This window comes from Protopterus annectens, chromosome 3.part1 (genome assembly GCF_019279795.1).
Source record: "Protopterus annectens isolate FY-2018-M chromosome 3.part1, PAN1.0, whole genome shotgun sequence".
Taxonomy (NCBI): Eukaryota; Metazoa; Chordata; order Ceratodontiformes; family Protopteridae; genus Protopterus; species Protopterus annectens.
The window spans coordinates 340,826,166-340,849,072 of NC_056732.1; the positions used below are offsets into that span (position 1 = coordinate 340,826,166).

A 22,907-nucleotide genomic window follows, 5' to 3' on the forward strand; every position below is an offset into this window, starting at 1 on the left:
TACATTCTACTGACAGCATGCCTCTCGCTGCACTTCATGCCTGTGTGGCAACAGTTTGAGCACCTTCTGCTGGCTAGAGACACTGTTGCTGTCTACCGTATATTTATCAACTGTAGCAAACAGACTACTTGCTGACCCTATACTTCATCGTTGCTGTGGCCAATTTGTTTACGGCCATACTATATTGCAGCCTTGCCACATTGCTTCTATGTTTCTGCCTTCTATTTGTTACTCTGGTATCCAAGTCTCATGTAGAAGCCTTGAGTATTGCATTGTGGAACCTATGCCTATAGTACCTGATGTCTCTTGTAACATTCTGCCTACTTTATTACCCACTTTGCAGAATCTAATGATATTATGCCTGTTGTATCAATCCTTAGGTGAAGCCCTGTTGACAGCTGTAGCTACAATGTTTGGATTACTATACTGCAGCATCTGTGCTTGTTACCCAGTTGTACACTAACAATGGGTACCACATTGATAATCACATTGCAATATGTCTGACAGTTGCCCAGGCATACTCATGCTGTAGATGGCTCGAGTACTGTTTATTTCTTGTGCTTTGCTATCCATGACTGCTGTTCAGTTGATCCTTATAATACTGTAATACCTATACTACACCATGCTGATCTGTACTGGATTACACTGTACTGCAATGAGTAGTACATTACTGAACTATATTGAACAGAATTTGCAGGGCGGCCACGGTGGTGCAGTGGTTAGCATTGCCGTCTCACAGCAAGAGGTTCTCTGGTTCGATTCTCAGCTGGGGTGCCTTCTGTTCAGAGTCTGCATGTCCTCCCTGTGGTCGCATGGGTTTCCTCCCACATCCCAAAGATATGCAGTAGGTGGATTGGACACAATAAATTGGCCTTAGGTGTGAGTCTGTGCATGTGTGTGCTTTCTGTGGAAGGTTGGGTGCTGGGCTGGCAACTCGACACCGTAAAAATTCCACTGCCAATCATGAGCGGACAGATGATCTGCTGTGGCGACCCCTAACCGGGAAAAGCCGAAAGAAGAAGATTGAACAGAATTTGCAAAGTTCTGCACTGTCTTGCAAGTATTTTCACTGTTCTTCATATCACAGAGCTACTGCATTATGTTATACTGTGTGGCACCACTGAAAAGGGGCTACTTAGCCAAGTATATAACAGCGATTAAAACTGGACTAAATAAATAAATAGAAATAAAACAGCATCTGTAGAGCACCTACATTTCCTCAGTTTGTCTTTGTCCCATCTGCTGACAGTCTTCCAGCAACAGGCATCCTGAAGTAGAGTATAAACTGCTACATGCTTATGGACAGCCACCTCCTATCTTGATAAAATGAGTCCACATGAGTGCAAATATTTACTGTCAGCAGAAGCACACCTCTCACACCAAATGTGTATCAGTGCCTATACTATCACCACACTTATGCATTACAAGACAAAAACAGAAGCTTCCTATGCTGAAGTACTCCAAAAAAGTCACTTCACAAATCACAAAAAACTTCCTAGGTGTGACGCAGCAAATCTGTGCACTGCAGCCAAAATTTGGCAACACACTAACACTCAGTCCATATCACATTTAGCTTCCTTCACCACCACCACTGACAAAAGACAACAGAGTGATCTGGTCTAGAGTTAACAGCAGTCTGGCCACTATAGCAATATACTTGTTATAGGTGAATTCACAGGTCGGCACACAGATGCACCATTCACAAGGCTGAACAAAAACAGGGCAAAAGACAGTTACCTCTCTAGTACTAAGATTTGCTCTATGTTCAAGGAACTCAAGTCCCAATCATTGTCCATGTGAGCATGACATGAGGTTCTCCCTGTTATATGAAAAGGGACATGATGGAGATCTTCTGAGTGTGTCTCTACGGCTGGAAAGAAGCTAGCCCTGAGCAGTACCCTACTATCACAGATTACTATCACAGATAACACCACAGTATAAGCAAAACATGGCTGACTTTAGGAATTGGCTTATTTATTAGTGTCATTCAGAGGGGATGCAGTGTGTGTGTGTTAACCTGGAGGGAGATGGAGGACAGTCCAACCAAGGGTGGCTTCAACCTATGTCATCAGGGCTTTCACATACTCGCTATGACTTACTATACATCCATAGGCAATGTCAGTCTACTGAAGGAAATCAGACAACCAAGAAAATACAAATTCCATTCTAGCAAATATCAGTGCAGTGCTACTCAATGCTAGTAGCCAGTTGAGGCACTCCTACCTTTGCAGCACTTGGATATTTGTGTTGGCACTGAACATAGTTCCAGAGCATTCACAACATTCCCTCCTTACTAGACGTATCTGCCCATCACTCATTTAAGTTAAGAAAGAGTGGAGAGCAGTGATGTTGCTGGTGGCATATTTCTATTTATTGAAAACGCCATCAACTCAAGACTAACTGTGCCTCACAAATATGATGGGCTCCTTCAAATTCTAATATCAGTCCACAAGACTTTATACATATCCTGGTCACACTTGTTTAGGTTGCATCTTTCAGATCTATCTTTTTCATCTGAGGTGTTCTGCAAATAACTTGAAACTGAGTAAACTGATTACATGTGTTACAGATAGGGCATGCCTGCAAAACAGCCTGACAAAACTGATCCTTTGGGTACAGAAGAATAATATGCTGATAAATGCATCCAAAACTAAGCATACCAGATTTGGCAGATATAAACTGGCAAGTGAATATTTAATACAGTACACAGAGATTGATTCTGTAGATTCATTAAAGGACTTGGGTATATGTAGCTCCAGCTTTGAGTTCTTCTAATCATATCAGCCAAATGGTTAATGATAGTGATAGGTTGTATAAAAAGATTTATAAAGTATAGGAAATCAGAAATGATGAAGTCATTGCTGTTAATTACATTAGACCAAAACTTGAGTATGGAATAGCAATATGGAAACCTTACAAGAAAACAAGCATGAGTAAACTGGAAAGAGTACAGTGGAAATATACCAAGGGCATTCAAGGATGTGAAAATTGAAGTTATTGTGAAAGAGACTAAAATATCTGAACTTGTACAGTGTTTCATATAGATATTTAAGAGGAGAACTTATTCGGGTATATAGGGCATTTAGAGACACGATCTCTGGGAATGTTTAGGGTTATCAAAAAGTAGAAGAAAATCATCAGACAATCTATGTAGTGGATTCTATACGAATATGGGTTCTCAGAGAGTAGCTGATGCATGGAACAGACTACCAAATTAAATTAAAGCAAGCACTAGTTTAGATAACTTTAAGAACAGTCCGGACACTTATTATGAGGTCAACTGTTTTGGTATATTGGCAGACTAAAAATGCATTAATGCCCATGCTTGAAATATTTGTATGTATGTAAGTTTAGAAATGAACATCTCTGGTGGAACTCAATGATAAACAAACTCTGCAGTACAAGGAAAAAGTTCATAGACCCAAAGAATAGAAAAAAAAACTCAGTTTGTTAAACTCACGCTCAAAAAAGTTAATAAACTCAGGAGCAAGAGCAAACCCTGCAGAGCTAACTATGAACTACAAAATGCTACATCAGCAAATTATAATGTCAAGGCATTCTTTAATTATGTAAACAACATCAAAAATAATATCGAGCATTGCTCCAAGCTTATCTCTAATATCATCACACACTCAAATCCTGAGGATATAGCCAACGTCCTTGCAGATGAACTCGACTCCAACATCTCCATTCTCTCATCTCCAAATTCCCAATACAAACTATCCAGTTTGTACAACCCCCAGTAATCACATTTGAATAGATAGAAAAGCACTCTCTGCAGCCAACAGTACCAGCTGTATGAGTCCAGGCAACATCTATAGCCGTTTCCTGGTCAGTAAGAAATACCACCTATCAGACTTCTTTGTTTAAACTATGTAGCCACAGTCTTTCCACTGGATTGGATTCACAACAGAAGCCTGGAGAACAGCTATAGTAGTTTCCCTACAGAGAGGAGGCCCCACTGTGTAATTTGGCAACCACACACCTAACAGTCTCATCAGCATCATTTGCAGCATGATGGGAGTGAATAAGCAGGGACAGAGGGAACCTACAATCCCTAAACCCAAATCAATTCAGATTTATAAAATATACATCATGCCTATTAAACCTGTTTAATTGCTTTGAAAGAGACACATAAGTACCAAATGAGGGAAATTCCATGCACACATCTTACCTTAATTTACCAAAGACTTCAGACATTATACTCCTATTCTGGCACCATTGACACACTGGCCACAGTCAATTTGAATTCCTATGTAACCCCCTTTGGATTGCCAACCAGCACACTTATAGACACTACTCTATTAGTGTTAATGGCACTCTATCCTTCAAGAGACTTGTCATTTATACTGTACCCCATGGCTGTGTTTTGAGACCACTTCTATTTTGCATCTACTTCTCTCATGTCAAATCTGACATTAAAGGCCTGTGGCTGTCCTCATTCATGGATATCTACAATCTTGCAGTCATCATCAACTCTCCTGAAAATAAACTAATCATCCAGGAAGGCCAAACTATGACAAACTTGTGGTCTCGATCATAGTCTAAACCTGAATGCCAATAAATACAGCATTGCACAGTCTGAGAAAAGTACAGTTTTGTACCTACCATAAATGTAGCTGTTCGAGTGCTCATACAGCTACAGTCATAACAGATGGGTTATCCTGCCGTCAGGCGGGTCCTCGGTCGGCCGAATTCCAAAGTCTAGATCCGGCGTTGGTTGTCGTCGCTTCTTCCCTGACGTCAGTGCGGCAGGGGTATAAAAGAGGCAGCCAACGCCATTTTCTTCAGTTTTTCTTGCCCCAGATGTCAGGTGCCCCCAGAAGGAAGGCAAAATAGAAGTTATGTTCTTACCATAACGTTCCATGTTAGTTGTCTTCTTCTCGCCTTCTTTCTTGCTGGATGGGTTCGGAGCCGACTCGGCCACTCTAAAAGCTCGAGAGTTGGTTCCACCGGCTCGAGGCTCCCCTTATATCCCACAATGCTAGGCGGTATTACCTCAGATCTCATTTGTAAGCTAGGCCCAGCCAATAATAAATCCAGAACTACTGGAAAAGGGAAACCCCACCTCTATAAAAAGAAGGGAAGAAGGTGACCTGAAGCCCGATGAAGGAATATATGCACAGAATAGCATATACCTATATCCAATAGAGGTGGTAGAAAGAGAGGTCACAATCAAACTCCTCTAGGTCTGTCCAGGCTAGGGGGAAGGAGGGTGGGACGCAAGAAAGAAGGTGAGAAGAAGACAACTAACATGGAACGTTATGGTAACAACATAAGTTCTATATGTTAAGTTGTCCATCTCGCCTTCATTCTTGCTGGATGGGACCGCGTCCCTAGCACCTTGTCCCGGGTGGTCTATCGGAACAGACTCTTGAGTACAGTGGAACCAAAGTTAGCTCTATGTCTAGAAGCTAAATCCAACTTATAATGAGAAATGAACGTGTGAGGAGTAGCCCATGTAGCTGCTGCACAAATGGTTTCAATAGGCAGCCTGTCTTGGAAAGCTATAGAGGTAGCCAAAGCTCTAGTCGAATGGGCCTTTGGTTTGTTAGGCAACTTCTGGTGTCTAATTTCATACACAAAGGAAATCAGGGATGTTAGCCATCTGGAAAGTGATACCTTCGAAACTGAAAGGCCCTCTTTGCCTTCTGCATAAGAAACAAACAACTGGTCAGTTTTTCTGATCTGTTTGGTCCTATCCAAATAATACCTTAATTGACGATGAACATCTAGCCAATGCAATTTTTGTTCAGACCTGTTAGAAAAGTTTGGAAAAAACACAGGGAGGTCAATGTTTTGATTTAGATTCGCCGCCGAGGCTACTTTAGGTAAAAAGGATGGATTGGTCCGTAAGGATACCCTATCCTTATGAAACAACAGATACGGTGGTCGACTGCTGAGTGCATGAAGCTCCGAGACCCTTCTAGCTGAAGTAATGGCTACCAGAAAAAGAGTCTTCCAGGATAGCAATTTCATTGAACAGGAAGCTGCAGGTTCAAAGGGGGGAAGAATCAAAGATGTGAGAACTAAATTAAGGTCCCAAGAAGGAGGAGGATTTCTTATGGGAGGTCTAAGAAGAAAAACTCCCTTCAAGAAAGCTTTGCAAAGCTTGTGAGACATGATGGCAGAATCTGAAATGCCCACATGAAAGTTAGATATAGCTGCCAATTGAACTTTCAGAGTAGAAGGAGAAGAACCTGCATGGAAAAGTTCAGCTAGAAAATCAAGGACTATTTGGATGGGAGCAGTGAAAGGATCCATGTCCCTTCCTTGAGCCCAATAGGCGAAATGTTTCCACTTACTAAGATAAATCTTCCGAGTGGAAGATTTATGGGAAGCTATCAAAATATCTCGAACAGAGTGAGATATTTGAGGAAGCCTGGCTAAGGTTGGAACTGGAGGAACCAAGCAGTGAGGTTCAGAGAGGGGAGGGAGCGATGTAACTGACCCGACTGATGGATCAAAAGATCTGGAACCAGGTCCAGATGCCAGGGTTGCTCCAACAGAAATTGATGTAGAAAGGGGAACCAAACCTGTCGAGGCCAGTAAGGAGCAATGAGGATCAATGATGCCTTCTGAGCGATAGCTTTCTGTATCACTTGAGAGATTAGTGGGAAGGGAGGCAATGCATACAGAAGTCCGCCGGGCCAAACTTGGACTAGAGCGTCTCTGCTGGGCTGGCCTGGTAAGGGGAAGAGGGTGAAATAATCTTTGCACTTGCTGTTTTGGGGAGTAGCAGAAAGGTCGCAGCAAGGCTGACCCCACTTGAGGAAAAATTTTCTCCAAGATAGAATCTTTCAGAGACCACTCGTGAGGCATGAGGATAGCTCTGCTCAACTTGTCCGCGATGAGATTGGACTTCCCGGGGATGTGCGTTGCTATCAGAAACCGCTGAGAAGAAATCGCCCATTGCCACAGTCTGAGTGCTTCTCGACATAGGGGGTAGGACCTGGTTCTGCCTTGTTTGTTGATATACCACACTACAGACATGTTGTCCGTCTGAATTGCTATCGTTCCCAAGGGAAGAGAGTCTTGAAGGGCTTTCAACGCTAGAAGCACTGCTCTCATCTCTAGAACATTTATATGCAAGTGGCATTCGTCTGGTTGCCATATGCCCTGGACTGTCCTGCCCTGATAATGCCCCCTCACCCGATCAGGGAGGCGTCCGTTGTCAGAGTAGCAACCGGAGGGGGAGGGACAAATGGTCTTCCTAGGAAGAGCTGGGGGGAAGAAATCCACCAAAGAAGATGATTCCTGCATGCTTGCGTAATCACAATGGTGTGGGACATCGGAAGTTGTTGATGACCATTGTGTGAAGAGCATCCATTGAAGGATTCTCATGTGAAATCTGGCTAATAGAAGTAGAGGGATAGCAGCCGCCATAATCCCCAGTACTTTTAGAACTAATCTGACTTTGACTCTGTTGCTGTGGAAAAGGAGGGAGACCAGTTTGTGTATGTCTGCTATTCTTTGGTCTGTGAGTCTCGCAGACATGTTGACTGTGTCTAGATTTGCACCTATGAAGGTAATAGCACGACAAGGCGACAAAACAGACTTTTCGCAATTTATTGAGATACCTAACTTTTGAAAAATGCGAAAGGTGTAGTCTCTGGCAATTAGAAGAAGATGCTTGGTAGGAGCTGTGAGGAGCCAGTCGTCTAAGTATGGAAACACCTGGACTCCTTGACGGCTCAGGTGAGAAGCTACCACTGCCATGCATTTGGTAAACCCCCGGGGCCCAGTGGTGAGTCCAAAGGGCAGGGCTCTGAATTGAAAGTGACTGGTTCCCAGCCTGAAGTGGAGGAATCTCCTGGAGCGCCTGTTCATTTTATATGATAGTACGCATCCTGGAGGTCTATAGAGCACATCCAGTTTTCCTTTCCCAATAGGGGTAGGATGGATTGTAGTGTGACCATCCGAAATCTTGTTTTCTTGACAGACTTGTTCAAGATACTGAGATCCAAAATGGGTCTCCAGTCCCCTGTTTTCTTTGGAACCAAAAAGAACTTGGAGTAGATTCCGGATCCTTGCTGGTCTACTGGCACTGGCTGAATGGCTCTTTTTGCAAGCAACTTTGAAATTTCCAACGCTGCTTGATCTCTTTGAGCGGGTGGAACATCTGGAAGGGATTTTTTTGATTGATTTGGAATGCGAAAGAACGGAATGGAATAGCCTTCGGAAATGATGGACTGTACCCACTTGTCTTGAGTTAGGGATCGCCAGGCTTCTGGGTTCAGTGACAATCTTCCCCCGACTGCCTCCGAAGGTGGACAGTCGGGCAACACCTCAGGGATGCTGGAAGGGCTTATTGGAAAAGGTTTCTCGATTGCCCTGGTTCTGTGGACCCCCCCCTGCCTCTAGGGCGACGTCTACCATTATTGTTCCCTCCTCTGCCTCTGAGGGGAACCGACTCTGTCGCCAGGCAAAGTCCCTTGAGATTGTTTGCGGAACCACATTTTTCCACTTTTCTGGCCTTTGGGGTAAGGCCTAGAAGGAGTAGAAAAATGGACTCCGACGGCAGAAAGAGTTTTGCCATCCGTCTCGCACCTCGTCAAGGTTTCTTTCACTTGAGGACCAAAGAGAGATGATCCATCAAACAGGGAATTAGTGAAAGACGCTTTAAAGGGGTCCACAAAATTGCATAGCCGCATCCAGGCATGCCGGCGTAAGGCCACACCTGTCCCTGCGTCTCTGCTCGCTCCATCAGCCGCATATGAGAGGAGGCGCATGGAGGAGTTAGCTATAGAATTTAGGGTAGCCAGCTGAGCGTTCATCTTGTCCTGAAAACCCACAGCTGTAGGATCCTTTAACATCTCACTCGCTTCCCTGATCAAGTCTCTTTGAAGACGAGTGAAATGACAGAGGTAGTTCAGCGAGCGCATAGCAAAGGTCGCTGACGAAAACATCCACTTCCCCTACCTGTCCATAGACCTAGATTCCTTGTTAGGAGGATGGACAGGCACCGAAGGATCAGCTAGCTCCTTCTTAGTGGCGGCAGCTACCACCATAGCATCCACAGAAACTCCCTTAGTCAAAAACTGCTTATCTGTTGGTGCTGTGATAAACTTTGAAGGTCTCCTGGGGGTAGGATTCACAGAGTCAGGAGCCGTCCAAGCCTTTTTAGCTACCACCTGCATGAGGGGGTCAAAGGGGGGGGGACACCCAGGAGGTGGAAAGGTGAGAGCCAAACGCCTCAAGATACACAGATTCATCCTCCGAAGGGTTAAGGGCTGGCCAATTTCCCCTCTGTTTCAGGATCTCTAGGATGTCTGCAAAGGAGACATCTTCAGAAGGGGAACGGGGAACCCTCGAATCCTCTAAATCCGTGTCAGAGGTGACAGACTCAGGTGAGTCTATGTGCTTCCTCTTGCACTTTCTCTTCCTTTCAGGAGAGGCCTCGGAAGAGGATGAGATCCCCACAGGGGATTCTTGAGGAGCTGGCTCTCTGCGGTCTGGGATGAGGGAGTGAGTAGACATAACCTGAGGCACCGAAGAGGGAGGGACGGACGGAGCCGACTGAGGAGTTGAACCGGGTTCCAACACACTCCGCATGACCTCGAAAGCACCCCTGTCAGGCAGAGCCAGAGGTCCCCGCTCCGAAAAGCTGAAAACCTCCCTCGGCACCGACAGCGATGGCTCCGAGGCCGATGTCGGAGCCGAACTCACCAGCGCCGAAGCGCCGAGAGGGAGAGCGGGGTCGGACAAGGGTCCGATGCCACTCACCCCCTCAGAGCCGACGAGGGAACCGAAGACAATTGTATCGGTTCCGACGCTACCACAGTCTCGGTTCCGAAACGCCCCCCGGCTCCGAGCTCAAAGGAGTCGGAGGAGGAACATTTTGAGGTATAGGGTTAAGCATCGACTGATGAGTCGGGCTCTGAAGCATTTGGGCCAGTGCCTTGGACTTAAGAAGTCGACTCACTACCCTCTGAAGGTCATGATCAGAAAGCCTCGATAATCTAGAGGAGTGAGATCTATGGCTCCGTTCAGACAGCAAGGGAGATGCTGGAGCCGAATGAACGGAGCCAAGGGACGGTGACCTGGACCTCTTTCTAGATGTCGGTTCCGATGGTCTGATCGGAGCCGACTCAGAAATTTCCAATACCTCGGCTCCAGCCGGAGCCGAGGGAACCACAGAAGTAGCAGTTCGAGTCTCATCGGCTCCAGCCGGAGCCGATGTTGTAGTGGACTTCGATGTCTTAGGCGTCGACTCAGTAGCTGGAGTCGAAGACCTAGGAGCCTTAGAGGGTTTACCCGAAGAAGCAGTCGGGGGACCCTCAGGCTTAAGCAAGCCCCTTAAAATGAGCTTGTTCTTTCTTTCCTGCAGGACTCTAGGGCTGAAGCCATGGCACACAGCACAAGAGTCCTGCAGGTGTAAAGGTCCCAGGCAGTAAACACAAGAAGTGTGACCGTCTGTCAGAGACATTTTCTGACAGCACGAGTCACACTTCTTGAAGCCTGAGACCTTCGAATCCTTGGACATATCAAGGAACAAGTGTAACCACACACAAACACACCGATTACACTATACACTAAAAACAGAAAAATTAATCTAAATAAATTAGCTATTTAGTATAGTAAAGTCCCTATAGAAAAAACACACACTCCAAGGGAATGGGAGGGCCCGAAGGCCTAAGGGAAGAACATATAAGTTCTTGAGGTAAAAAAGGGTTAAGAACTAGAAGAAAGGGATCAAAGACCTTTAAGGTAAGGGGAAACTGTATGGAAACCTAGATTAAAGGGTATTAATCAACTTTTTTAAACTATTTCCTACACTAACCTGAAGCCGGTGAAGCAACACGTCTCGATAGCTGTAGCGGCAAACGAGATCTGAGGTAATACCGCCTAGCATTGTGGGATATAAGGGGAGCCTCCAGCCGGTGGAACCAACTCTCGAGCTTTTAGACTGGCCGAGTCGGAGCCGACCTCCATCCAGCAAGAATGAAGGCGAGATGGACAACTTAACATCATAATGTTATGCAAAAATGCAATGTTGATAAATCAAAAACAGTAGTTGCAAGATAATACACCATAAAAGAATACCCCAAAAAGGTTATATGAAAAGTGTTTGTCATAAGGCCTGTCCTAAGAGGGGATGGAGGGAGGGAAACCTGGACTGCAGCTGTATGAGCACTTGAACATCTACATTTATGATAGGTACAAAACTGTACTATGTTCATCGTGCATACAGCTGCAGTCATAACAGATGGGTAGAATCCCAAAGCTAAGTAAGGGTGGTAGGCACTAAGAGAAACTAGGAGGGGCTAGGATGCCCTGCAGGACTTCTGTGGCAAAGCCCGCTCTAGATTTAGAGTATAGTGGGAGGTGATGGTGTTTGGAGAAAGTGTGCACTGAACTCCAGGTGGCTGCTTCCAAAATATCCTTGGTAGGGACCCCCCTGAGGAAGGCTGCAGAGGTAGCTGTGGCTCTGGTGGAGTGGGATCTGATACATGCAGGCACAGATTTTCCATGAAATGAGTAACAAAAGCGTATGCAGTGGGCTATCCATTTTGAAATTGTCTGTTTGGAAATAGCCTTTCCTTGAGCACCTGCAGCATAGGACACAAAGAGTTGCTCAGATTTCCTGAATGGCTTTGTCCTGTCCAAATAGTAACGAAGTTGTCTGTGAATGTCCAAGGAATGTAGTAGTCTTTCCCCTTTGTTTTGTGGATTAGGGCAAAAGGTAGGTAAGTGGATAGTCTGATTCAAAGCTACACTGGATACTACCTTTAGCATAAAGGTAGGGTTGGTTCGTAAGGAAACTCTGTCCTGATGGAAAATGATGAATGGTTGCACTACCATGAGGGCCTGTAGCTCAGAAACCCTGTGAGCTGAGGTGATGGCCAGAAGAAAGGCTGTTTTCCATGACAAGTACTGTAACTCTGATGAAGAAGCTGGCTCGAAGGGAGGAAGGGTCAGCTTTTCCAATACGAAGTTGAGGTCCCAAGTAGGGACTGGTGGTTTCCTTGGAGGTTTTATATTCTTTGCCCCTCTGAGGAACTGCCTTAAGAGAGGATGAGAGAATAAAGGAGGATCTGTGTTGTATTGTGCAGAAATGGCTGAAGCGTGGATCTTGATGGAGGAGAAGGAAAGTCCATTGTTTAACATCTCCGCTAGGTACTGTAAAATTTGAGGTATATTTATTACCCAAGGATTCTGTCCCTTCTTTTGATTCCAGGCACAAAATCGTTTCCATTTTGCGGAGTAGGCCTTTCTAGTAGAAGGTCTTCTGGCCTCCAGGATGACATCCTGCACCTCCTTGGAGAGGAGAAACTGTTGGGAAATCAAGGAATTCTCCATGCAGCTAGATTTAGAGTTTTGAGATGGATGTGAAGAGTTTTGTAGTTGTGCTGGGACAACAGAAGAGGGACTAGAGGTAGGATCCATGGTGGGGAATGTGTCAGGCTCTTCAGGAGCGGATACCAGTGTTGTCTTGGCCAGTCTGGAGCAATGAGAATCATTTTCGGCCTCTGCTCTGGCTTTTAATAGAACTTTGGGCAGCAAAGGAAGAGGCGGGAAGGCATAGACTGTCAATGTTGCCCAATTGAAGGAAAGTGCGTCCACTTTCCAGGCCTGGGGATGATAGGTCCTTGAACAAAATTTTTTCAACTGGCAATTTCTGTGGGTAGCAAAGAGATCTATGTCTGGCTGTCCCCATGCCTGAGTTATCTTTGTGAAAACTTGAGGATGCAACTTCCATTCGTGTGGATCGGTCATATTTCTGCTTAGGTTGTCTGCCAGTGTGTTTTCCTTCCCTGGCAGGAATTGCACCTGTAGTTGAATTCGCAATTCCAGTGCTGTGTTCCATAGGTTCATGGCTTGCCTGCACAGGGGGTATGAATTAGTTCCCCCCTGTTTGTTTATGTACCACATCACTGTGGTGTTGTCTGTCCTTAACAATAACTGGCCTGGATGCAGTAGGTCTTTGAAGGTCATAATAGCCTTTTGCACGGCTAGCATTTCCTTTTGGTTGATGTGAAGGTGCTTCTCTTTTCGTGTCCATTTTCCCTGAATGCACTGATCTGTCATGTGTGCTCCCCAGGCGTAGTCTGAGGCGTCTGTTGTGATGATTTGAGTTGCTTGAGGTACACAGTAAGGAAGACCTGTGTTTCTTTGGCAAGCTTGAGCCCACCACATAAATTCCTTTTGAAGGCATGGAATGAGTGGTATAATTGCTTCCAAGCTGTGGCTGTGTTGAGACCATAAGTTTTTAGGTACCATTGAAGTTTCCTCATATGCAGCTTTGCACATGGGATTAGCAGGATGCAAGATGCCATGAATCCCAGAGCCTGCAGGACTTTCCTTGCAGTTAGTCTGGTGTAAGTTGCCATTTTTCTGAAGTATTGAGACAGTTGCCCTTGCTTGTCTGGCGTGAGGTAGGCCATCTGGGTGGTTGTATCCAAGCTGACACCCAGGAAAATTATTTGTTGAGAGGGTATTAGTTTTGATTTCTTTTTGTTGACTGTGTATCCCAGGAAGTTCAACAGTTTTATTACAAATGCCAGGTGCTGCAGTAGTATGTCCTTGCTGTCCGGTTGGATCAGGCAGTCGTCCAGATATGGGTAGATTTGTATCCCTTGTAGTCTGCAGAAGGCGATTACTGATGCCAGGCATTTCGTAAACACTCTGGGCACAGTAGATAAGCCAAAGGGCAATGCAAAGAATTGGTAATGGGTTGAACCTGCAAGAAATCTGAGGTATCTTCTGCAATCTTGTCTGATAGGGACATGCAGGTATGCCTCCTTGAGGTCCAATGTTACCAGCCAAGACTCCTTGCCCAGCATGGGAAGAAGCTGCTTTAATGTAAGCATCTTGAATTTTGGCACCTGTAGAAAAGTGTTCAGGATGGATAGGTCTAAGATAGGTCTCCAATCTTTGTCTTTCCTTGGTACCAGGAATAGTCTGGAATAAAACCCTTGACCTTGTTCTTTTGCAGGTACCTCTTGAATTGCTTTCATGTCCATGAGAGCTGAAATTTGTTTTTGTGCCTCTGCCCTTTGATTTTGTGGCAGGTTTGGCATGCCTCTCATTTTTGGAAGGGTGTGAAAGTGGAACCTGTAGCCTCTGTCTATAATGTCCAGAATCCATTTGTCTTTTGTAACAATATGCCAATTTTTTGAGAATAATGTCAGTTTTCCACCAAAAGGTGCTGCCATTAAAGTTTTTCTTGGCAGGTGTAGGGGGAAGTCATTGTGTCTGTTTTCTAAAAGACTGTGCTCTATCTTCTCCACCTCTTGGGGTTGGTGCTTGCCACTGTCTGGCTCTGAAAGATCCTTGGGGTTGCCCTCTACCCCTTGGACGCCTGTATCTGCCCCTTTGAGGTCTGTCCGTGGCTGGAAAGGACCAATTTTTTGAAGGCCAGTTTCTGCTGAAACGTGGAGGCTGTACCTGCAGGAAATCTTTCACTGTTTGCATTGATTTGCTTTTTCCTCCATTTTCTTTAGCACCTCCTCATCTTTAACACCAAACAATACATCTTTTTAAAGAGGTGCATCTAATAATTTAGCTTTGACATGATCTGGTAAGGTTTGCTCTTTGAGCCAAGCATGCCTACGTATAACAGACCCCGTAACAGCAGCTCTACATGAGGCCTCTAAAGCATCAAAACCACACTGCAAGGTATGTTTACCCACTTGCTCTGCACCATGCAACAAATCCTGCAACTCTTTTAAATCTGGTTGTGTCATCTTGCTTTTCAGCTGAGATATCAAAAACTGTTGATACTTTAACATATGGAACTGACAGTTTAATGCCCTCATGGTTAAAGTGGCCGAGGTGTACACCTTTTCCCCACCTTTCTAAAGCTCTGGAATCTCTCTCTGAAGGTAATGGGTTTTTAGCAGTAGAGGCCTTAATTCCCTTGGGACCCTGTGAAATAGTTTCTGGGTCAGCAGTATGGCTTTTATATAGGAACTGGTGAGAATCAGGAACCCGGTAATACCTGTCTGGTTTAACAGGAGCTGGAGGCAAAGAATCAGGATTAAGGCTGGCTTCTGTGTACACATCATCCAATATAGCTAAAACAGGAGGGATAGCCAGAGGCCTATGCTGGGGGAGCAGAAGAAATTCCCTGAGCCTTTTCTTGGAATCTGAGTAATCTTGGCCTTCCCAGTGAAAGTGTTCCCTCAATGTATGCAGGGTTTCCCCAAAAGAGAAGTCCTCAGGGGGGGAGACCGAGGGAATAGACTCCTCTGCATCAGAGTCTTCGAATGGAGAATAGGCAAAATCCTGGTCCTCAGATAGTTCTGAGGTAATAGAAGCTTGATCTGAGGAAGGGTAGTCTTCCTCTAATCTGGGCCTTTTGTCAGAGGAGGGTTGAGAACCCCTGATAAGAGTAATCAAGTCCTCAGCCATTTTAAGCATCTGTTTTTTAGGCATGGAGCCTTGAGAGGTTGTCTGAGGAACCTGTTTTTGGGTTTCATGGCTGTTTTAGATTTAGTGAAGGCTTTAATAGAGAAGGTGGAAGGCCTGAAGACCCCTTGAGAAATGGCAGGCCTGTCTAAATTCTGAGTTTCCCCGCCAGAAGTGGCGTCGGTATCTGTAGTAGGAATGGGGCCAAGGAGCCTGCGACCTCGGGTACTGAAGACACCGGTAATACATCATTGGTACTCAGGGGCTGCGTAGGCGCCTCGCTGAGTACCGGAGAACTGGTAGTCAGCCTTAGCGTGGTTTCAGTAAGTGGTGCGGACCTCGTATGTCGGTCCTTATCTTTGCGTTTTTTTGCTCAAAACTGGGGTCGGAGTATCCGACGACATAATATAATTAAATTTTTTGCCAAAAAAGTGAAGGGCGAACTCCGCCCGATGCTTAATAGTGCGTTTGTTGAATCTAGCACAAAAACGGCAGGCCGAGACGTCGTGGTCTGGGCCTAAGCAAGGTATACAGAAAGAGTGGAAATCCTTATGCGGTATTTGCTTCCCACATGAAATGCAATTATTAACTTTGTCTGACATCGGTCTGAGGCAAGAAAAGTTTTCCCAATGGGGTACTTAGCTTTCAAGAAGACTTCGGCTGAAATACTTTCGAAAATCTCAGGAGCTGGCCGACCGCGAACTGTTTCTGCTTCAGGCACCGCGCAGCAAGAAAGACTGAAGAAAATGGCGTCGGCTGCCTTTTTTATACCCCTGCCGCACTGACGTCAGGGAAGAAGCAACGACAACCGACGCTGGACCTAGACTTTGGAATTCGGCCGACCGAGGACCTGCCTGACGGCAGGATAACCCATCTGTTATGACTGCAGCTGTATGCACGATGAACATCAAGAATTTTCACACAATTGCCATTTAAGTGGCACCCCCTTAAAATAAGCAAGGTCATTAGAGACCTTGACACCTTCATAGATAAAGTCTCCTCTGATCATCATGTACCCTGTTTTGATATTACAGCTTTCCACTTTGCTCAACATATTACTAAGGGCATCTAAGTAATTATTCCTTTATACTTATCACTCATCAGGCCTACACTAGAATACAATATGCCCTTCAGTATGTACATAGTTAAACACCTAACAAAACTTAGTTCCAAAAAAAAAAATCTCAGACACAAGCTCTCTACATTACCCAAGGCATATAAAAGCTCTGTTTTAGAAGTCTCTGTCTTGTGTAGACTTCTATGAGGTGAAGTACTTCTGGCTTACAAAGCTATAAATAACTCAATCCTGCCTGATGTACTATATATCCATAAAATTGGTAATAACACAAGTACAAGCTCAAACAATCAAAACATCTGCTGCAACATAAGATAGAATTTGTTGGTATAACGGGTATGACAGGTATCTTTCAAAAAGAATTCTCCACCGCTGGAGCACATTCACACTTTCCATAACACAAAGCACATCCTTCACTATCTTCAAATCTAACTAAGATTGGTGGATGGGAAACCACAGCTTTATCTTAGGCATGGCCCACCCACATCCTTTATAGGATGGGTAAGTAACTACTTGGGTGTATTAGTCGACGTTGGGGTTAAGGCTTATAAAGGCTTAATTGGTATACTGCCTACAAATCGTTAACTGAGGAGTGAAGGCCTGAAAACCAAAAAACACGACCTAGTTGCTACTAAGTTACATGCAATAACTTAGACTGCCTTCCTACAAGGTGTTGCTGTTTCATTAAAGATATTGAAACAATAACTAAAATATAAAGAACACAGCAGCAAAAGCATCATAACTTGCATCCCAGCGATAGAAAATTAAACTTTGTTTTTGTACCATAATACCCTATAAGCTTCCTAATATAGAAAATGAGGTGTTTTCCTCTTGCTGCATGTCATCTGTATTACGGTATCAAAGGAGGAGCTGCTGTTGGTCAGACTTAAGTCTTAGATGTTAACTGCAATATCGCCACTGTAGCAATGCCATTTCAACTCCACTATAGGGGACAACAGGCAAGCAGCAGAAAAGCCTACTCAGGAAGGGGACAGTACTGCACATATGATATTTTACCACAGACACAGCTGTTGAAGAAGACCACAAAACAATTCTGGATCAGCAAAAGGAGTGGCTTGACACAAAAATAATAGAAGGAATTAATCGTATGAAGGCAAGAGCTCAATGCGATGAACTCTGGGAAATGCCACTGGAATAGACTAATAGATCTAAGGAGGTCATAAATGGCGGAAGTAAACTGTCCTGAGACTCTGTACCAAGTTATTTATTGTTCTGTAGTGCTGGGGAGGGGTCACAAGTGGTGGAAATGAGCTGTTTGTGCTTTTGTACGAAATCATTTATTATGCTGTAGTGCTAGAGATGGGACTTGTATAGTATACCTGAGTAGCCGTTTATCACACTGATTAAACTACAGAAAAACAGAAACACAAGTCACTCTACAGAGACATTTTAAGTGTGAGGGTACTAGAGGGCAGGGTAGCACAGCTTGGGTGATTTGTTTGCTTCAACTACACACTACTGATTATTAAGACATGCTTAGACAATACAGCACATTAGAATGGGTAGTGTGATGCAAACCAGGACATTTGGTTTAAAATCCAAAGTTTCAGCCTCACTTGCATTCTGTTTCCTTCTACAAAGTCAGCTGATTAACTGCATTGCCTGAACATATATTAAAGAAAGTTTAGCATATAAAAGGCATCACTTGCTTCTTTAAACAATGTATTCAACTAGTAAAGCAAGTCCCATCACTTTAATAGTTAAAAATTAAAATAAAAGAACAGATTTTTATTTCATTTTTAACTATTAAAATGATTATTTCCTGCATCATGAAACTTGCTTTACTGGGTGGGATACTTTGTTTTTAGTTTACCTGTTTAAAGCCAGTGTGGGTAATGTGTGGTAGTTTAGTGTTTCATCACTTGACTCTTTCAGTGTTTGCTCTATACACACCTAAATATCATTTTGCTAACACTTTACATTCAAGGTGCCAGAGTCAATGAAGCAGTCTGAATATCCGACGTGCAGCATCACGTGCAAGCATTCTGCACTACTGTACTGAACACTTATGTGCTGGTGCACATCAGCATACTGTATTAATGCAGGCAACGGTCTGTGCAGTCAAAAGGATAAGTAATGGTTGGGCAGAAGCTACGTTTATTTCAGGAGTCACATAACATTTAGTTACCCCTGCCTAGTAAATTTGCCTTGGCACTGCTGAGAAAGGCATGCTTTTAGAATGCATGGACACATGCTAAGCTTCACTGTCCTGTTAAGCATTCTGTAACCTACAAACAACAGATCTGTGAAGAAAGTGTGCCAAACAAGTTATTATTACATTTACTACAAAAATTCAATCCCTATAAGGGTGGTTTAAACAAAACTGTAAGCTCCGTGGAGCATACGATAAGTACGTAGCACTATAGTACATACAACTAGAGAGTTAGGGGGTTCTAATCTCAGCACTGGCAACTGTGTGTGTGTTTCTAGGTTAAAGCATTTTTGGCTAGGCTTATAAGGGCCTCTGGGCCAATAGCCTAGTATCATCCTATGAACCTATAAAACAAACTAGAAACAAGGTAAAATAAATTTTAGCAGACGTTTTACTATCTAAAGACACAACAGATACCTCACCATTTCTTTGATTACATACTATTGTATCTTGGAGCAGATGAATCCTACCAGGTTAGTGACATCATGTCACCCTCGGAGGATACTGACAGAATCACAAGATCAGCTAAAAGAAAGACGAGATTAATCTGAAGGATAAGACCAATCATAGTAATGGCAAGTCATGCCCCTGCAACGATACCCCACCAAAATCAAGTGGAAAGTAGATAATACAAGTGTGTGAAAGTGTCCTAGGAAATATTCAACAGACTGTGCTGCCTGTTAACAGTTGTGATATATCCATAACTGGTTGTATGTGCATGTTATTGCTGTCTTTACATGTCAAGCTGAAACACAAGAATACTCCATTTCGCAAAAGAAAAAGTTGGCCAGGCATCAGCTGCTGCAGAACAGTGCTTTTACCTACTTTGCAAACATTACTCTTAAGCAGTACCTCTAAATATGCTACCAGCTTCTGCATTTAAAAAAAATGAATCGAGAAACCATAAAAACATACAAACTACCAACAGAAGGTAAAGGCCATCTTGTTTAAGGCTTTAAATGATGGCCTCCTTCTTCTACTTCCTTCTTTCTGTTGACTGACCACACAGACTTCTGTCCAAAACTCAGTCAGACAGCACGTTTCAAGGACATAATTCCCTTTCTGTGGAACAGTTTCTCTAGGTCTCTATTTGAAACTTGACATCGTTAAATATTATTCATGCCTTCTATTCTGTTCTTTCTCCTGAAACCAACAGCCACTATCCTGTAAGTGAAGTTATTCTCAGTATTCCTTCAGTCCCGAAAAGACTGTTATCCTACCCAGGTGTCAATGTTCATAATATTGGCACCTGCTGACCTGGTATTCATCTTTCCCAAGATAAAGTTTGCAGTACTGTAAGCACTCCTACAGCTACTGTCTACATCTCTGGCAATGCAGCCAAATGTCTTACTGGCTCTGTACAATCATTTTATTACAGAGGACCATGTGGTCCATCATAATTATAATTACTACCCCAGGTCTTTTCTTCCCCTTTCTGCTCTACTTAAAGCCATTCTTCTAAAATAGCAAGTGCTCTTAAGATTGCTGAGTGCATAACCCTGCAATTTCTAGAAATGAATTCAAGCTACCAGCTCTTATCTTACTTAGATAAACTTTCTAGGTTCTGTCTGAACCTTCTGTCTGAACCACTCCCCCTAAAACAATCTACCACACCAACTTCAGCATTAACAATAAATTGGCATAAGCTTGCTGTCCATCCTGATATGACTATACAGAAAAGTCCCAATATCAGCCAGACCAAGAAATAACCCTTAAAATGCTGTTCATCACCAGCCTCTCCAACAATACCATCCCAACCTCCTCCAAGCTAATCTTTAAGATCTCCATCTTATTAGCTCTTGGCACAGTTCAATGTTTTTTTGTTTAATTTTCGACCAAATGTGTGCTCAGAATAATGCTGAATGCTGACATGAATCCCAGGACGGACTTCATCCACAAGATTTCCTTCACCTGTCTCTTGTGTAAGCAGGGTACTGTGTATCAAGCTATACTGAGAAGACCTCTCTTCTCCTCTATAAAGCTACATAGGTTATGATCAAAAATCCTATTAATACCCCACTCAGGTACTGTTGATAAACTTAAGAGGTTAGGTACCAACCCTTACATCACCAGGTGGATAGCCAGCTGCCTGAGAGACAGGACCCAAGACGTTAGAATTGGGGTGTCCACCTTTACAAAGAGGCCAGTCACAAGCAGAATCCCTCAGGGATTTATCCTGGGACCGCTCCCTTTTGGCATTTACTTCTCTGAAGTCAAGGCCAATGTCAATGGTTCTGGCTGACTAAATTTACTGATGATTGCAAATTAGGAGCTGTCACTGAATCACCCACTAACATAAATGCTATCCAGGAAGGGCTGACACAGACAACAACTGGTGTCAGAGTCATGGAGTAAAACTAAATGCCATGAAATGCATAATAGTGTCCTTCAGAAACCCCTGGTAACTATCATACTGACAACATACCACTAACAGTTGACCCAGCAGTCAAGGACTTGGGGACACACATATAGACAGTAATCTAGCCTTTGATCACAGTGTGTCTATAGTAGTGAGGAAATCATTCTTTGTTGTGCAAGTTATAAACAAATGTATGACATCTAGGTCCAAGGAAGTCACTGTCCCCCTGTATTCGGCATTCATCAGATCTATCATTGAGTACATTGCCACCTTTGGTATGTACCTAACCAGGCATATCCAACAACTGGAACATCCACAGAGATTCCTCACTAAAAGAATACATGGAGTAAGTAACATGTCCTATGCAAACTGCCTCAAGACCCTATCCCTGTATTCGGTCTCCTAAAGGCTGTTGAAGGGAGATCTATGCCTTGCATACAAGGCATTGTCAGGCCACACTCTGATGGACCTCTTTCATATCTGCAAAACAAAGAGCACCAGAATTACCCAGTCTAAAGACTTAAACCTTGCCTGTGATATAAATAGAACATGCTGGAGATACAGGTATGTATCCCAGAGGCTACCCTGTCTATGGAACAGGCTCCCCCATCCATGTGAAGTAGAGTTCCTCCTTAACCCAGTTCAAGTGCAACTTGGACAACTGGATGGGCAACAGGAAATTCATCTCTGGTTTGGCACCCATGTCTCTGGACATGAGCAGCCTGTAAATGGTTCATTTCCCAGGACCCTTCTTGTAAATGTTTCACCTCCCAAGCCCCTAGTTACACTTATAAAGGGTACCAAAACTTGTCAGAGATTTAGGATGCATGGCTAGGCTTAAAAAGGCCCTTGTGGTTGCTAGCCTAGTAAACACCTATGAACCTATCTTGTTGGCCCATGTGAATGTCAAATGTCTGACTCTGAAGATGATTTCAATCAGCCTCTCCCTCAAGAATGAAGTTAGTTAGTTTCACAAATCTCTAATTCCCCAGGTTATTCCCATTGTCCTTCTGAGCAGAGTGGCAGCACGGGTCACTAATCAGCTCCCAGAGCACGTACCGAGAGTTCTAAAAGAATGGCTAAAGAGCTTGGAAAATGACCTTAGCTCTGTTGGCCTAACTCCTACACCACTGGCTAGTCCCGCACAGTAACCATCAGGTTCCATTTTATCCTCCCCTCCAATTTCCCAAGATCTTGGTTATAACTTTCTCAATATATCCTGGACTGTCCATTGCCCCCCTCTGCATATAGGTATCTTCCACTGGCATTCGTAATAAATGCCAAAACAAAGCAGTCACTGAATACTTTCACTTGTTTTCAGAACATCATATTGACTTAATGAAGTCCCTCTAAAAGGAACATATCACATTCAGTTCTGGTTACAGTGCCATTTCATTTAGCCCTAAGCCATTAGGCTAAGCAATCTGATTATACACTCCTACTGAATCTGCCGTACCTTTTGCAAGTGAACAGGTCTGTTTGACTAATACTTCTGCTGGCATAATAAAATAAAAACTGCAACAGGGGTAATGCTTTTCCAGAACTGACTAATTCTGAATTTAGCTAGTATTCACAGTAAAATAATACATTCAGGAAATGTACAGTTTAACTTCAGAACTCATTAATGCTAAAAGTATTAAGTAAGTGTGTAACTCTCTCCTCATCCTACCCATTCATAATGACAAACAGAAGCAAACCCTCACTGAGCTGCTGCATTACAGACAATCTTGGTTTATCTAGCTGTTTATGTAAATACATCTAGTACTATGAAATATGTACATTAAACACAAGACTTGAAAGCTACTGCTTCTGTACCTTGTGCTTGGACTATGGCTGAGAAGAATTTACTTACCTTACCCAGTTAACAAATAAGTAAAAAAGTAAGTTAAAAAAAATGAAGCAAAAAAAATATATATATATCACAGGGAGGATTAGTTCTACATGGG

At 43.7% G+C, this 22,907-nt stretch overlaps 1 protein-coding gene across 2 annotated transcripts in view; it reads right to left on the reverse strand.

The window, feature by feature from the left end:
- The window catches only part of SKAP2 (src kinase associated phosphoprotein 2), a 1,551,387-nt gene that overhangs the window by 1,356,851 nt on the left and 171,629 nt on the right, over window positions 1-22,907 (reverse strand). The gene's annotated exons all lie outside the window — the stretch shown is intronic.